This window comes from Xiphophorus maculatus, chromosome 20 (genome assembly GCF_002775205.1).
Source record: "Xiphophorus maculatus strain JP 163 A chromosome 20, X_maculatus-5.0-male, whole genome shotgun sequence".
In the NCBI taxonomy this organism is placed as follows: Eukaryota; Metazoa; Chordata; class Actinopteri; order Cyprinodontiformes; family Poeciliidae; genus Xiphophorus; species Xiphophorus maculatus.
In genome coordinates, this window is record NC_036462.1 from 1,213,171 (window position 1) to 1,228,758 (window position 15,588).

General features: G+C 36.8%; 1 long non-coding RNA gene across 1 annotated transcript; it reads left to right on the forward strand.

Moving 5' to 3' along the window:
* Window positions 1-17: 17 nt before the first annotated feature.
* On the forward strand, window positions 18-14,510 carry LOC111605870. The gene is made up of 3 exons (XR_002751873.1): window positions 18-140; window positions 262-338; window positions 14,431-14,510. It is a non-coding gene; the product is annotated as an uncharacterized LOC111605870 (long non-coding RNA).
* Window positions 14,511-15,588: the final 1,078 nt, after the last annotated feature.

Consider the following 15,588-nt stretch of genomic DNA (forward strand, 5'->3'; position numbering starts at 1 on the left):
GAAAAGCAACCCCACCACACACACGCGCGCGCACACGCGCACCCCCACTCACACTGTAATGCGCCACCAGCCCATAGCAGGAACTCAACTCATGTCGGGATGCTTATTGTTCCACTGCGCCGACCTCAACTTTAACAGAGGTACTTCATAAAAATAAATTAATAATAATAATAATAATAATAATAATATATATATATATATATATATATATATATATATATAATTAATGGAGACAGATAAAATATTGTGTTTTTTTTGTAGTTTAATATCCTGTTGGAGGAGCTGGTGCTGCTTCTGCTGACCGCTGGAGGAGAACTGATGCGCTCAGGAAAGACAAGGTTTTTTTTTTTAATTTCTGCATGTTTTGGTTATTAGATTTTCATCTGGAATCACTATTAGAAAAGCAAGCTGTTTTTTGGTTGGTTGGTCAAAAAAATGTTTTTTCTTAAAAAAATAAAAACATAAACCTGCCAACAATACAAATGAGAAATTTTGCCAGCACTCAGCTCAGCTTGACCTCCAGGGGTTTATGATTCCCTCACTGACAGCACTGCCTGCTTACTGAAAGGGTGAGTGGACCTAAACTGTATTTTCTCTTTCAAACCCAACAAAATTTTGATATTTTTTAGTCTACACGGTGTTCATCTAGTTTTTTGTGGTGAGAAAATGTGGGTGGATTTAAAGGGACCCACACATTTCAAAATATTCTTTTTCTCTCCCCCAGCAAGATGATTCTGGGATCATCAGAATATGATCCGACCTCAACTTTAACATGCAACGACATAGAGGAAATATGTCTGTGCGTATTTCCTCTTATTTAACAAAAAGATTGAATATTTTGGTCACCCACTGAAATAGTCCTTGACTTCCAGTCGCTAACAATTGATGTTGCTGTAAATCAGCTGATTGGCTGCCTGTGCTGTACGTTGGAGGAGGATCAATAAATCCAGGACGGGAGGCTTTTCCATCTCTGTAGGTCCCTCCATGTCCTTGCTAATTGAACTGTAAGCCTTTGCCCTGTGTTTTTACAGTGACTTACTCACAAGCATTGTGAGCAGCTATGTTTTCATCCAGTTGTCATGGCAATTTTGAGCAAACTTTTTCTTTTTGTCAAAAAGAAAATATACTTAAAAGAAAATGCGAATAAAAAAGACATTTACCAACTTGACATTTTGATGAAACAATCAATTTTCCTCCCTTCCAGAAAATCCTGAAGGAGAATGTCCAAATAATTTAGTTGTGAAAGAGAGATAGATATTACTGGATTTTAATAGTTTAACTTCATGACTGAGTCTTTGCCCAAACTGGATGGGTGGATAAAACACCTGCTTTACATCTTCATCACATGATTTGTGATGAAAAACACTTTGCCCAAACTGTAAATGTTAAATATAGCACTAGCTTATGCTAACTACTTAGCAACTGAAAGGCTAACTGTATATGGAGTGAACAATCTGATCCTCTAGAATGAACTAATATCATTAACATTAATCTCTGACATTATCACATTATTGTCATGATGTTTGGGTGTTTGGTGATTTTTGTGGTGGGGTTCTATCTGTGGGTTGGGTTCATAGTTATCCTGGTGTCATTTTTTGTTTTCTTCAATTTGTTTTATTTAAATTAGATTTTTGTTTCAGTTAATCTTATCTAGGTCTCCCTAGATCAGGGGTGCCCAAAGTCGGTCCTGGAGGCCTGGCATCCTGCACGTTTTACTTCTCTCCCTGGTGGTACCAGCAACCTTCTCAGCATGTCAATCTTCTTTTTAGGTCTTCTAACGAGCCATCATTTGATCCAGGTGCGTTAAACCAGGGAGAGAACTAAAACATGCAGGTTGCCGGCCCTCCAGGACCCACTTTGGGGATCCCTGCCCTAGATAACGGAGACCTGTCTAGGGTCAAGGCTGGGACAGCGCTCTGTTCTAGCCTCAATTATTATTATCTCTATACTTCAGACCTGTTATGTTCTGGTGTCCATGTTTTGGTTTTCATTTGTGTTGAGCAGGGCCTGTTATCCTCGAGATGTCAGGTTTTATTTCTTGTTTGCATTTAGTCCGGTACTCTTTGTCTAAAGTGTTTCCTCTGAAGCTCCAGCTCAGCCTTTTCTCTGGTAATTTAGCTCATCTTTTCCACCTGTGTTACCTGATCAGTAATCCCTCTCACATGTTTTACGTTGTATTTAAGTTCTAGTCATGCCGTTGCCTGGGTCAGGATTCTTGTGTGCTTTTACAGGCGTAGTTTTTTTAGTTTGACTTGTCCATGTGTAAAGTCAAGTCTTTAAGTTTAAATAAATCTCCACATCGCTGTTTTGGCTTTTTCTTATCTCTGCCTTGTAATCATGATGATTACACAGTATAATTTTACCATCTTAACATTCAATCCTGTGAAAGAGCCTTGATACAATCTTATCAGGTCTTTGTATAATTCAAAATGGCCGCCTTTTACTCAGCAAACTAGATCACAATGTTTGACCAAATGTTTGGTTACCCAACTTCCATCCCAGCAGCATGAACCCAGTCAGTTCAGAGCAACACTCTGACACAAAGGATCCCACTCAGCAGCGCCGCAGCTCTCCTGTCTTTATAATTATCATGTCACCTAGTTTTGCTTTCATTGTCTTTGATGATGCAACAATCTGAAATCATACTGAGTTTTTGCTTGATTTAATCCCCCAACTCCAACCCCGCCTCGTCCTGGCAGCAGATTTCAATCACATGTTTATTAAAAACACAAACATTCATGGGTGGGTTCTACTTATTTCTTAGAAAGTTGTGTTTTTTATGAGTAAAACACACAACTTTTTTATACTCATAATGTTGGTGTCTGACATGGTGTTGATCAGTATTTGTAAAATTCAAATGAATCAAAATCTGGCTTTGATATGGAACAGAGACTTCCATTTCATAATTCTCAGCCAGTCATTGGATCGGTGGGTTTATAGTATGTTTTGGATCATAAGTTTGCTGAAGATAAGTTCAATGTTAATTCCTTTATTTTAACAAAACAGTATCACATTTTCCAAATTAGTTTTTGTATTAAATTTATTTCAGAGTTCTGGCTCTTTGTCTCAGCCAACTGACCTTCATGTTTTTCTTAAAGAACAAAGGTTTCTTCCTTCCACACCACCTAACAACCTGCAGTTCATTAGAACCTCACAGGATTCTTTCATCATACACATATCTGAGGTTTACTATCTCATACAGACAAACAGTGCTGAGTAGAATTAAGACGTTTCTTTTTTTAAACACAGTCAAATGTAGTGAATTACATATTTATTTGGTAACTCTGAACCAGTACATCACACTAACAACTTCACAAGCTTGGTCAAACAGGGAAAAACATGTCAGTTCAATTAGGAGAATAACAGCCGATGTAAAATAAATAATAAATAAAAAGAAACTGACTAAAACTACAGGTTGACTACGTTGGTCAACTTGTAAAAATAAACTGCAACAAATCCTTCAAATGGTTCAGAAAGTGCAATTAGGAATTGCAAGTATAAAGTAAAATAAAGCATGGCATACTAAGAGTACAAAGCATAGAATTAGACTGAATAGATCTGCTCCCCAAATGATGGGGCACATTGTCAACAATACCAGATCTAAAATTTGTTTTGTTATTAGGACTGATGCAGATATTAGTATCGGATCAGTGAATTTCTACTCTGGACTATACAGTAAGTCTCAGAACCGGCCAATATGAGAACAGTACCTCCTATAGTCCAGAAAATCCAGTGTTCGCTGACAGCAGGTCAGCAGCTCCTCAACCAAAATGGTGCTTTCAAATCCCACTGCAGCAAAGCTAAAGCAGACAGTTACCTTGAAAGTTACTCATGACTAAAAGAGTACTAAAAGGACGTTGAGTCTGCTGCTTTATACGGAAAAGAATGATTCAGAGTGTAGCAGGTACGTAAGTCCAATATGGGCTTTCTATTCTCAGTCCTTATGAACAGTTTGCACGTCTTGGTGAACCCCCAGTCTTTGCACATGTAAAGTCTTCTCTTTATGGCAGGCAGAGATAATGATATGTCTACCACCTGGAGAGGGTTCCTCACTTTCCTGGATGTTAGAGGATTTTTTTCTTTCTTACACCATAGGAATGATCCTGTGATCATCCAGCACTCTTGTCTTCAATCGATGCCCTGGCTTTCTTTTCTCCCCATCAGTCTTCGAATTTTCTTAAAATAGAATACACCAAACTGTCGCCATGGCATCCTTTAAAGAACTTCCTTTGTTTCCAGGGCCTAAGGATGACCTGTTTTACTTGCTCTGAGAAACACTGAAGTTTTAGATGTTGTAGGTTCAAAGCATCCTCCTTCAAATGCAAATAAAACACATGTGCCTTTTATTTTCCTCTGCATTGTTCACAGAAAGTAAACAGAACAAGGTATTAGCCCACACATGTCCGTGAAACGGCTTTGGATGCATTGTGCAATTAAGCCATAAGGGCTCTTTACATTTCAAGGCTCTAATTCCTGCATTCTGGATGTGAATGCTGTAAATAACAAAGCTGAGTCTTTTGTAACTGATTATATGCAACAGCAGCACAGCAGATTTGTTTTAGAGCAGATTTATAACCCCTGGCGATGTGTTTAATGTCATTTGATATGTTGTACCTTGAAACAATAAGGTACAAGTTTGTGTTGTCACAAACTTCAATATATTGTCTTGGGATTTACAGGCAGACCAACACAAAGGTAGTGTTATTTATATAGCACATCTTCAGCAACAAGGCAGTTCAAAGTGTTTTACATGAATTAGATGGAAATACAACAAACCAAAGGAAAGAGCAAAAAGAAAAAAACAAAAAAAAGCATAAATTAGATGTTGGTTCTCCACGTTTGGCAATATTAGTGAAACATAAAACTAAAGTCAGGCATAATAGTGAAGTAGAAGAAAAATGATATTTTTTTATGTGTGTATTTTTAGTCAGCTCTCTTGAGTCAATACTTTGTAGAATGCAGTTTTGATGCAGTTACAGCTGCAAGCTGTTCGGGTTGTACATCTAGAGGCTGGACTAAATGTTTTCAGTCAGATTGAATGATGAGCACTCATAAACATCAATTAAATTAAGTCTTAATTTAGGTTTAGACTTTGACTGCGCCATTCCAACATGGATATGGTTTTTCCTTGATTCCATACATTTTCTTTCATAAACGGTGTTTTAAAGGTCCCATCTTGGTTGGACTGAAGTCAGGTGGTTTAGGGACGTTCGTTTTATCACAGACCCTTTGAGGCCTACAGGACACACCGAGGCGAGTTCCTGTGAAACCCGTCCTACTGCAGTGTGTGTCATGATGTTTTGGTGTAAATAGATATGGTTTGCAACAGGACAGTATCATGGCAGAGAGGAACGACTATTATGAGATCACAAGTTTGGAAGAGAAGAAAAAAAATCATTGATGATCTGGAAACTTACATTTTATTTCCAATGTTATCAGAAGCCAGACAAACAAAAAACAGAATGAAGGTGTCTGTGCGTTCTGTCTGTGCAATGGATGGATAGAGATGCACTTCCTTTACTTTCTGACAACCGTCGCTCACCAACCGCCAGATATCAATACCAGAACCAATACCTTTTATTATTCTGGTTTGATATATCAAACTTCTGACCTTCAGGTGTATAATTTTATACATTTTTCCTAAATAAAAATGCATAAAATTATAATTTGAGAGCAAATCAGCACAAATTATTTTTGATGCAGCATGGAGGAACAACGATAGAAACCTGAACTGAAATTTCAAGACAAAACCTTAAGCTACAGTATCGATCCTATCACACCAGTACAGGTACTGATACCAGCTTGGTATTGATATTACCCATATTTTAAATTGATCGATCGCCTCTAATGCTTGTTGCTAAGCTGCAAATGACTTTGATCTTACAGTTCTTCCATAAAAGTCAGATCTGTAATGATTTTCCTCCCTATTCACAATTATGCACTGCTTTAAACTGCTCTGTCACAAAAATGAAGTAGTTTGTTGTGGAAATGTGACAAAATGTGCGAATATACAAAAGCTATGTCCACTGTTCAATCAGAAGCAAATAGGATTTTCAAAATTACTAATCATAAATCTGGAGGAGGATTAAATGTTAGGTAGAACATTATATTGGCTCACAATCTTCTCAGATTTAAAGTGATGCAGTTGATCTGTGACAGAATCATTGCTACTTTGGTGAAGCAGACATCTTGTTTTAAAACTCTGAGAAAACCTGTGAGCAGCACATCTGATGCTGTCAAAGAAAAAAGGAAAAGTAGCCAAACTAAACGGCTGGTGAAACACGGACTGGTGGCAGCAGACATTCAGTCTCATTTATCACCGACTGTCAGTCATTGCACTAAATGAATCCTCCAGTCGCTGCACGGGTAATTGCCCCTACTATTTTTTTATTTTATTTTATCAGGAGCGGTACACGATTGCCTTAAATCTGGAAATGATGGAGAGTGGAATATTTAATATTTCTGGTTACAGGAGAGCTGAGAGGCTGGAGCGATGGGGAAGATACAAAGGCGATAAAAAAAAAAATCCATTAATTAGAGTCATTTACAGAACACTGTGTGGAGGGAAAAACACCTGAAGGTCAGCGGAGCTGGAACGCTATCACATCCACTCGCTCTGCATATGATCCACAGTCATCTACAGGTAACATGAGCTGGGAGATGAGGCATGCAATGATGCTGAACACACAAGCATCAGCTTCACCCAGCCTGCTGCTCTTCCTTCACCAACCAAGAGAATATTTATAGCTCCAAATGAGCACTGACCTCCACAATGTGAGAAGTCAAAAGGCAAATAAATCTTCCTTACAAGAAAACTTGAGCTGGAAGCTAAGGTTTAGGCTTTACAATCTGTGTGCACATGGAAACTAAGACACAAACATTACTTTAAATTTTTTTGCTCATCTCAAAGAAATTGCAGTGTTGATAATACTAACAGCCGGTTAGCTGTGATTTCATGTGCGAACAGCAGCAGTGGAAATGTGTATCTTTCTTCAATTAACAAACTAACTGAAATCAGAACATTAGAATAAATCAAAATATGAGGCAAGAACAAAAAACACTTTCAAAAACAGAGTAGAGACATTAACATATGATAAAATTAAAACATGAAGACAATGGACAAAATGTCAGGAATAGATGTTGAAATCAGTTTCTAGGTTTGATCAAGGATGGTTTTCTGCTCAGCACTCTGCTCTGAATTCAGTCATTGTGTTATAAATATGCTGAAAACCAAATATTTAACATTGCATATCTGCAAACAGCTCCAGTGTTTTAACGTTAGCACAGTGCAAGGATACAATTCAGGAAGTGTGTGCACTAGACAAAAAACAGAATGCCACCTTCATCATTTACACCACTTGAACTTATGATTGAAAAATATTTTGTCACTCACAGACTTCACTAGGGCTGCTGCTGGAGAAATCTAGAAAGAATATTACTTCTGAGCAGATACTTAGTGATAAAAGGGAAAATAATTTCCTTTTATTTCAGTTTGTTAGAGAAATCTCCAGCTGTGGTTCAAGTTTATGTTGCTTTTTTTTTAAAGTTGGGGATGTATGAAAGGCAAAGGATAAATTTTTTACAGCTAAAAATCGGAAAAGTGTGTTTTTATTTTTCCATCAAGGTTTTTTCATCTGCATTTTTAAAAAGGTTAATGGGGTTGCAGTGGTGGGACTCTCACAGGTTCAAGTCCCGGCCTGGTGACCCATGACTTCCCCCTCTCTCATTACCCACTTCCCTACTTGAAAAAAAAGACATTCAAAAGAAGGCCACTGGAGCCAATAACATTTTTTATTCTTAAAAAAAAATAAAAAGGTTCATGTAAATGTTCACTTGAAGTGGTTTCAGATTTTCCAAAAAAGAATGAATGCACTAAAGGGAAGATTAAAACACATTTGTCTCATTAAGTTCTGCTGTGAAGAACTTCCTCATGGATTTTATATGAAAATTTTATTTTGATCGCGTCTATCAAAATAAAAGTCTGGTGCAACATCTGGGAGGGATTTTCTCATCCTACCAGGTTTGTGGTACTCTGTACCAGAGACACAAATATGGGAACATTTTCTTCATCTTATTTTTTTACAGCCGTGCATAACATCAACATTTGATGAAATCATGCTTTGTTTAGCCTGGCTGAGTATCTTCAAATCAGCAGGTGGAAACACACTTAATTGGTATTTTCTTTTTTTGCGATATTTGAAAAATTGACTCAAAATTTTCAACCCAGTTGGATGAAAACATGGCTTGTGTTTGGCCCCTTTTGAGTTAGTAGTTTGTCAAGTCTTTTATGTCTGCCAGCTTTGCACTATAGATTCTAAAGTCAACTGGTGATAAATTTGCACTTACCCATGACAGACGTAAAACAACCTAGCCAGTTAGCTAGCAAGGGCATCTTAGCAGCTAGTTAGCGGTAGCAGCAACCGCCGCTAGTCACAGAACGTAATGATGATGATGTCTGACTCAAACTTTAGCCTGACAGAAAATAATATTCTAGACTAAATACTCTTGCAACAACACAATCTAAAACCTGTGAGTAACATATTTAAGGCAAACTTACATAAAAAAAATGAATATAGGACATTTTCAGGCCTTAATTTTAAATACACTAAGTCCTGTCTCCTTTGTACTTGCTACACTTTTTTTGAGGACAAGACCAAACATCTGACACGACATGATGAGGAGGAGAGAAGTCAGAAAAAATGTGTAAAACTAAAATAAGTGAGGAGATAAAATTCACCTGAAGGAATAAAGGAGTCCAGAGAGACTAACAGCTCCAGCTCTGACTGGACGAGCGCGTTTCTAAAGCTTCGGGCTTGGCAGCAAACTGCGCTTCTTGCATAGCTGCTGCTGCTGCCAGGTGTAAAGCTGAACATGTAGCAACTTCTATTGGTGAGAATAAGATTGTTTTACCAGTACACCCCAGGCCTGTGCTGTAATACAAAGCAAGAAAAGATGTAATACAATACCCTGCTGTAAATGTTTCAAAAGGTGGGCAGTTAGACAAGCACACACACACATAAATAAAGAAAAAATGGTCAAAATGTACAGTACATTTTGTGTTCAGTTTTCGCTCGTATTCTTTGTTTCAGGAAGATGACAAAAATTCATGGTAGCTGAAAAAAATTCTAAGCCAAGAATTTAATAATTTTTCAATCATTCTATCTGCTGTAAGGAATGTGTTGTCTGATCGCACGGAAATAAGAGCGAGGAGTTTAAAAACTAATGAATAATGCTCCAGCTGCTGTTTGAATTAAGGATAGCACATAGCTTAATACACATTTTCAATAATAATATATGCTTTATTGGTCATTTTCTAAGGGAAAAATAAGCAAGACTGTCTATAATGCACAGATGGAATAATAAATGATTACAACCAGTCAGGGTTAGGTCATACGACTCAGTGTGTTTAGTTTAGATCTGCTCAGGTATTGATTTACCGACACATAGAGCAGATAGCCTTTCAGGCATGTTTACAGTATATAAGTATATGAAAAAATATGCTGAGCTAAATGCATTTTGATGTTATTCATAATATTTCAATGCATTGAAGACATCGGTGTTGTGTTTTTAGACCTTCCATTAGCTGCTGAGATGTGTTGAAAGCTGTGTGATGTCAGAGTTCTCATTCACATACCTTGTACTTTCATTAACCTGAGGACTTTGTATTGACTTCCACTCATTTTGCATTCCAAACCATACCTTAACAAAACCTTCACACCATTCCACTAAACTTCATTCCTCCAGCTCAGTATGGTTGAAACAGATGTCTTCCAAAAATTACATTGGAACAGATAAGGAGAATATTTAAAGAAATCTACATTGAAGAAATTTTGTATATTGAAAATAATTTATGCCCGTTTTGAAAACCATTGGAAATGCAATTTACAGTAATTATGTATGAGATTATATGATTACTGTAATTTCATACATGATATATGAGATGATAACATCTCATACATGTAACATGGCTAAGAAGCTCATATTACTTCCAATCAGAAAAAATATGTTAAAGTTAAAAGATTACTTTAAACCTAAATCTGCTTGGGGTATGAAAAATGATAGGCTTTACTGTAGGAGAAAAACGGTGAAATGGTTGTACTTTTTGTGATATTTAGGTCCAGATGAATGATGATATCTAATAGAAATTTCATTCATATCTGGATTTGGATAACAACATTTATACACAGGAAAATACAACTGCTGGAACAGGAACAGGAAAATAAAGCCAGTTTATTCTGATTCAATGACCAATCCTAAAGGCATACGCCCAGCATTTAGGTTAAATGAAACAGCAGCTGTTTTCAGTGTTTAGGTATTCAGATATGGGCTGAATACAGGATGGAATGAGCCACCCACTTCCGCTCACCTGGAGTACGGAAGCACAGATGTGCCAAACAGCAAGGGCTGTGAGGCTTCTCTTTGAACCAGAGAGGAGGTCATTTTATTTCATCCTGCTTGAAAGAAACCAAACCAATCTGACCAATCTGACTGGCGACTCTGCTGTCGCTGCTGTTAGGTGATTATATCCACTCACCTTCTGAGCCCACTGAGTTTCATTTTATGCTGTGTGCATGAAAGCAAAAAAACTCATTTTCTTCTAAAGTTGCAGGAGAAATTTCAATCACAAGTCAGAAAAAAGCTGAACACAGTCAAGTAATGAGGAGGAAGGCTAACAATGGGATACATAGAATCCCACTATGGACGTGTAAATGATTGGACTTGGTTGGAACTGCCTTGTTCAGAATGGAGTCTAACATGAAATTTGGCCAAAAACGTATTTCTATGTGTTGGAGATTTGGCTTAAAATCAATCATTTAATTCTTCCAAAAAGTTTTTTTCTGTTTGGAAGTAATGCTAACATTTTAAAGTGACCCAGTCAGAGTTCCAACTTAAATCTGCTAAAGATTAGAATGATAGCAAGGAGGTCTTCCAACCTCAGAGACTTGGAAGACATTGGAAAAGAGAAGTTGTTTAAAATACCAGTGGTGACATGCAGAAAGCTGGTCAGCAAATTCATGAACGGGCCAACTACTCAAATTGTATGTGCTTCCTCATGGATCCACATCAGCATGGTAAATTGATGACTTCACTTTAGCCCCACCCACTGAGAAGAAAGTCACAGGTTTCCATGGTGAATGAACTTTTGAACTTTCTCTAACAATAGATAAGCATTTCAAATTACATTCTTAAAAATATTACAGGAACTCTTTATCAATCTTTTACTTCTCCTCTTAATAAGATGTTTTATGGTAATAAGTGCTACAATGTAATACATAATACTAGGTTTTAGTTTCTGGACTGATGTAATCAAATTAACTGAACACATTACGGAAGAGTTTAGTGGTCACTTTACACTTCAGTCACCTCATTTGTGAAGACAAAATTTGCATCTGTGTTCAAATTACAAATAATCCAAATCTGGATATTTAGTTCTGCTAGTAAGTTTTCCCTGCTGTGCCATGCCCTGCATGTGCAACAAGCTATTTTTATTAGCCAATAAAGCAGGGATGTGAATATTTTAATGGGTCATAAAGTGTAAAGAAATAACTACACGAATGGATTTATAGAAAGTGTGTGTGTTTATGAAGGAAGCTTTTTTTTTTTGGAAAGAACAGAGGGTGGGAAGAGAACTGAGGAAACAGTGGAGATGAACAGAGTAGCTAAGCAGATGGAACGCCATAGTAGAGTTGTACAGTATGTCTCTAAAATGTGTTATTTGGCTAAGATGCAGAGACACTTTACTTCATGTCTACTCGATTAAAAACTCCTGTTTTTTATTCATTTAATGATCTAACTTTTCAGTCAACATGAGTAAAGATTGGCTCAAGGAACTGAATCTGAATCTCACTCACCGGCGTACTGTGTATGTAGACATCAGTATCACTTTCGTAAGACATGATAATACTTGTTACTACATGTGTCTTGTTATTTAAGTTGCATTACTTTTGTTCAACCAACATGACTGGATTCTCACCAGGTATTTCAGCTTCCTCCCAGAGTCCAAAGACACGACCGCTAGGTCAAGGAATTCCTCTTAAAGGGAATAAAACTATGTACGTTTGGCACATTATCATTTTATAGCACAATCAAGTAACTGTTAATTCCAGTTGTTAAATAGATGATGTACATATCAAGTATGACTTAAAAGAACATTTTCTTTGTAATTTCACACCTTGAAATTGGGCCTCTGTCTCTTTAAAAACTCTTGCTGCTTCTGAAACTCCAAGGAGGAGCTTCATGTAGAAGGCGGAGCTATGTCCACCCAGGCATTTTGAGCAGCTGAATGGTTGCCAGAGGAGATTAAAGGATTTCTCAAACATGCATGAAAGAATCAAGGCAACACTCCAGATATATTTTAATAACATCTTAAGATGACGGCAAAGCACAAAAACATAATACTGCCCTTTTAAATTTTCTTGAGGTATAAGTCCTAATCTCAGTGTTTTAATTACTGTATGAAACAATAATAAGGGCATGGCATCAACTTTATTTATCTGCAACCATATAACAGTCACAATGTCTCAAGAAGAGTTTTTTTAAGTCAAATTGTCAAAGATTTGCCACGTCATATTATTATTCTATAATTAGAATCATACTCACCAAAAAGTGCAAAACCAATCCACCAATTATAAATATATTCTATCTTCATATAAATTGTCTGCCAGTCTTCACTGCAATGAATAAAATATGCAAATTATGCTGCATTAATTCCTTAACAGTGCGTTCTGTGACAACATATCAGATTAGTCCTAATTAAAATAAGCCTTTTGTGGGAAAGGCATCATAAGTACACTCTGCTGATCTGCATTGCTTTTTTAGCACTGTTGACAGCTCAATTAATATTTCTCAGTCACATGGCAGTTCACTTCGTTAAGATGTGGCACTTACCAGGCTAAAAACAAGTGATGAACAGCATATTGGAAAGCAACCATCTTCAAGCTGCTTTCTTGAAGACTGCTGAAAGAATGAAACCTGAAAGAATAAATACAAATCCAGAAAAATCCCAAAGACTGAAAAATGTCATGGCTTCAGGTTCTTTGTCATGAAAAAGTCTTCTTAAAGTCTTAATGTTCCTCTGGAGGCACATGCTAAAAAACCCTGACAATAAACTGCTAGATAGTGATAAAAATAAGGAAAACTACAGCTGTGAAAAGTATAAAGTAAAATAAAATCTGGTAAAAGTGACATAAAATAGACTCTATATACAAATAAGTCACTGAATATGAATATGTTTTAAATTGGCAATTAAAGGTGCTGCTCCTTTAGTTTCAACACCTAGACTGCCAGAAACAGATTCATTTAGTTTAATTTGAATTCAGTCAGCTCAGCAGCAACACACAGCAACAGGTTGGGCTGGGCAGTTGCCCAGGGTGGCATTGGAAGGGAAGAGGAACCAAAATATGGGTGTGTTGGATTTTTTTTCCTTTCTTTTATTTTATTTTATAATTTTTTTTGAATGGACAGTAAGCAGAGGCAGGTAGTAACTAGTTACATTTACTCAGTTACATTTACTTGAGTAGCATTTTGGAACACACATTCTTGTGAATAGTACTACTACATCAAAATTTTAAATTCTGTTTGAGTGATGTCATCATGGAGTATTTCTGCATTGCACATTGCGGCAAACACAACATTCCCAGAGGGTTCATCACCACATTTTAAATACATATATTTTTTATTTGTCTTTTTTTTGTAGAAATCAGTTTTCACTTTGATATTAAAGTTTTGTGTTTTATTTAGAAAAAAACAAAAAAAGCTTATGATTGATTTGTAAAAACAATAAAGGGGTAAAACGTCCGAGGGGGTGAAAACTTTTCATAGAAATTGTAAACTTAAACAAATTATTTGTATAAGTTAGAAAAACATTTTTTTTTTGCTTATCTTTTGTGTAGGGGTGTGTGTTAAAATGTGTGTGAAGTGAGGGGTGGTATTTTTGGTGCAGTCATGTGAGAAGCACCACTGGCGAGCTGCACTGTCTTCTGCAATGCTCTGCAGGAGCAGAGAAACATCTGGCCACCCCGCCGGTGGCTCCAGCTTCTCATTTCGACCACTTCCAAGTGAAGAAACAAGATGAGGTCAAATTTCACAGATTTCTTTTTAACTGTAGTGTTGATAGCATTTTTCACTTTTTTATTTGTAAAAATATGTTTTGAATCATGTCATCTTTCTACTTCTTAATTATACCACCATGTGTTTGTCTTTCACAGAGAATTCCAGTGAAATACATTCATGCTTTGTGGTTGTAACGTGACACAATATGGAAACGTTCAAGGCGTATGAATACTTTTGCAAGCTGCTGTCATAAGGGAGTGTACAGATTCCCCAGATTTCCCGTGAACTTGGCGGCAGGAGCTCGTCCACAGTGGGTTGGTTGGTTGTTTTTCTCTGAAATGTGGCTCTTCTACTTATTTTGTCTTTGTGATGCATCAGCTGCCAGGTCACCAGGTCACCAGGTCACCGGTTCTCCTGCTGTTACTTTTGGTTGAGCCCCAGCCTGGGAACACCAGAACCAGCCCACAGGTCTTGTCAGTTTGGAGTTTCTTTGATCCAGTTGTCTATCCATCATGCATTAGTTCTCATCAAACTGTCATCCTCAAGTCATATTTGTCGCTCTTTCCACACTAGAGTCTTAAAAATAATTGTTGACTTGCTGCTATATATAAATACCACCTCTTGACACATGCCATTGTAAAGCAGTAAGCAGTGTTGTTTTCATTGAGCTGGTCTTGTTTTTTTTAGATTATGTCAATGTCAACATTTTTAAAGTAATCTGTAGCATAACTTGAATAAAACACTGAGCAGGAGACATTTTACTGACTAGTAGTGGGATGAAATCTGGTAGGATTATTTCTGTTAATCTATTTTGGTTTAAGTGTCTCTTACTGATTTTAGTCTGACTTTTTTTATTCGCTTTAATGCAGTTCTGTACTTTTGCAGCAGGGTTGAAAACTGTGATTGCTTCCTTCCTTTCCTCCTGACCCTTACTTTGGTCTGTCAGGAGCAAAATTGTTTGTATTTTTAGGCCTGTGCTTTCAGCAGCATCTTGAAAAGTTTGAAAAAAAGAACATCACCGTTTTAAAGCCTCACCAGTGGTTCTGTTAATCATACTTTAAAAGGCCCTTCAAAGACCGCAGTGGCATAACTACAGCAGCCAAAATAGCTAAGTATAATTTTGCAAGCTGTTTGATTTTCCGCTAAGAATAAAGCTCTTTATAATTCATGCATAGAAACAATCTGTTCAGAAATGTTCATTTATAAAAATACTTTTGTACTTTTTCTGCCATGATGGCAGTTTAATTGGTACATATTCATTAAAAGTGAGTCATTGTGTATATATGCATGCTTGGCATTTTATATACACTGCTCAAAAAAATAAAGGGAACACTTAAACAACACAATATAACTCCAAGTACATCAAACGTCTGTGAAATCAAACTGTCCACTTAGGAAGCAACACTGATTGACAATCAATTTCACCTGCTGTTGTGCAAATGGAACTTTGTACAGAACAAAATATTCAATGAGAATATTTCTTTCATTCAGATCTAGGATGTCTTATATGAGTGTTCCCTTTATTTTTTTGAGCAG